Genomic DNA, 2,450 nt, shown 5'->3' on the forward strand with positions numbered 1-2,450 from the left:
ATTCCTAATCTATATCAATGCAGGGAATACACTCTAATGGTATGAAGAATATTGTGGTGTGTCAAGGAACCTTTTATCAGTTTATCAAAATAGCTCCGATAGTTCTAGCAGCGTATGCCCGTTGGGAGAATGATGCTAAACCATACCATTTTCTTGTTTTTTTCCGTAATCCATACGAATCGCCAATGTTACACATGTGAATTAACTAAAACGCAACGAAAGTAAAATGCCTTTAGTGTGCACTATATCCCTCATTAATCAAGAGAGAATCGCATGCCTCTACGAGTTCACAAAACTGATTGTCGTAAGAATATCCTATTCTAGCAATCGTTATGACAAAGAAACAGTAACCTGAAAAATATAAAAGCATAAGAAAGTGCCTTCGTTTCCTTTACAACTTTTCGAAAACTAATACCACAATCCGTTTTTGAAAAAGAACATCCGTGTAATATCATCCACAATCAGCTGTTTCAAGTAGTGTATCTCCCACAAAACGCGCTTGGTCTCCGACGCCCTTAGTTTTGTGCTGCAATGCAACACCACAGAATCTTCAGTTCCTTCGGTCCCTGATCTTGCAACATATTTCGGGAAGAGGCGCTTCCTTGGCCTGTGTGATGTTGATGAGGATGTCGCAGGCCTCCGTGGCCGTGAAGATGTTCGTGGGAAATGACATGCTCGACGAACTCGTGCGTGGTCATGGCGAGGAACCTCACGTGCGGGAGGAAGGCCTCGATCTCCTTCCGAAGGTCATCGGTGTTGGCGCCTCGGGAAGCCAAACGATGGCGTCCCCTGAGGAAGAAAGATAAAGTCGCTTTATCATTTGGTTTAAAGTCCATGAAAGACAGATGTAGATAGTAAACAATGACTGAAAATGAAAGTTTTTTTTCCGATATCAAAACATGGAGATAAGCATGCGATAATATATAAATACATATCTTTTTACCGTCTTATCTTAATCCTAAGAATTATTTTAAAGCCCATATAAATGGTAGAAATGTGTGACATCAAAAGTCTTTCATCAAAAACATTAATGTAATTTGTAATATATAAATCAACGTAAAGATTGGAAGGTTGGGAGTCAGGGGAATTAAGTACGAAGAAAATGACTTACCACGCCACGATCCCTCGGAATATCTGAACCTCAGAGGTGTTGGTAACATAATTCGACAGGAGATGAGCTAAGGCTGCTTTGCTGAGGAGTCGCATTTGCTGCGTGGAAAACACATCCTCTGTAGTATTTCTAGCCATCTGTGAGGTATAACATCCATTAAAAGTAAGGTAAGGGAGGGGAGGAGAGAGAGAGGAAGGCAAGAGGGCATAATATTTTACCAAAAGTACCGTATCATCTGTGAGTGGATGGGTGAACATACCTGAAGGCATCTGTGTACAAGATCGGCATTTTCAAGTTGAACGGCGGCATCATAGACTTTTAATACGTTAACATCATTCAGGTGCTGCTTGAGGTACTATAGAGAAATGGAGAAAGAGTGAGGTTTCCTGGACAGCCATATTTAATACCACGAGGTCAGTCTTATATATGATTGTCTTCATGAGTGGACACTGTGAGAAAGTAAGAACTGGAAATAAAACAGAGCAACCACAACAAAAGAAAATGTTTTGACGTAAAGCGAATCCTCACCTCGGAGCAGGCAGCCTTCAGTGCCCCCATCTGGTACTTGGTGGCGAGAACGCTGACCTCCAGCGCCATGGGCACGCTCGGCAGGTCGGGCTCGCCGCGGTACATGTACTCCAGCAGCCACGCGAAGGCCTCAGGCGGATCGTCGTGCAGCGGGAACTCGATGGGGAGGATGCACGGCTTCCGTTCTTCGTTGCTGTACAGCAGCTTGTCAAACACTGGGGAGTTCATGGCAAGGATCAGACGGTGCGCCTGGAAAAAAAGTGAGCTGATAGCATCGAAGTTCTGTTTGCGTGACCGTTTATAAAATATTTCGAGGCTAACGGTAATGCTGATAAAAAATAGCTACAATAATGATAATAACATTGACGGTCTTGGTGCTTACCTTGAGCGTGCGGCCCTCAAGGTGGAGTGTGACGTCAGACCGCATCCCCGAAGCCAGGAGTGCCACGAGCCGATCAGACACCGAGGTCAGGCAGCTCTGCCACGGAAGAGACGTCCGGTCGGGGCAGCTTTGATGGTACATGATTTCTGCGGACGACGGGAAGTAGAAGTATAAACTTTCAAATCGTTTTCAAATGAATGATATGCTTATTTTAAGAAATGTGTTTTGCCAAAGGGATCTTAATCCCCTCTCCCCTTTATTGACCAAAAAAACGATAGTTAATTTTAAACAAAAATGGTTGCACTGTAAAGGACGGTCAAAGTATGTATTGAATATACTGAACAACTGTAAAGTCAAATTTTACAAATTTCCACTAAATTTTAAAATTTACACAAATTGATTAATGAAATTTAATTATATCTCATTTCC

General features: G+C 42.7%; 1 protein-coding gene and 1 pseudogene across 5 annotated transcripts in view; one reads left to right on the forward strand and one right to left on the reverse strand.

Moving 5' to 3' along the window:
• LOC119592494 (solute carrier family 40 member 1-like) overlaps nucleotides 1-2,450 on the forward strand; it is an 18,573-nt gene that overhangs the window by 1,043 nt on the left and 15,080 nt on the right. Inside the window, exon 1 of one of the 5 annotated variants that reach the window (XM_037941339.1) lies at nucleotides 1,162-1,278. The exons of 1 other annotated variant lie outside the window; for it this stretch is intronic. The gene's annotated coding sequence lies outside the window, so the exon portion shown is untranslated. Of the gene's footprint in view, nucleotides 1-1,161; nucleotides 1,279-2,110; nucleotides 2,190-2,450 lie in introns of those variants that run through there. 3 more of the 5 variants (XM_037941341.1, XM_037941342.1, XM_037941343.1) reach the window with 3 other exon arrangements.
• LOC119592495 overlaps nucleotides 144-2,450 on the reverse strand; it is a 2,975-nt pseudogene continuing 668 nt past the window's right edge.

This window comes from Penaeus monodon, chromosome 30, assembly GCF_015228065.2.
Source record: "Penaeus monodon isolate SGIC_2016 chromosome 30, NSTDA_Pmon_1, whole genome shotgun sequence".
In the NCBI taxonomy this organism is placed as follows: domain Eukaryota; kingdom Metazoa; phylum Arthropoda; class Malacostraca; order Decapoda; family Penaeidae; genus Penaeus; species Penaeus monodon.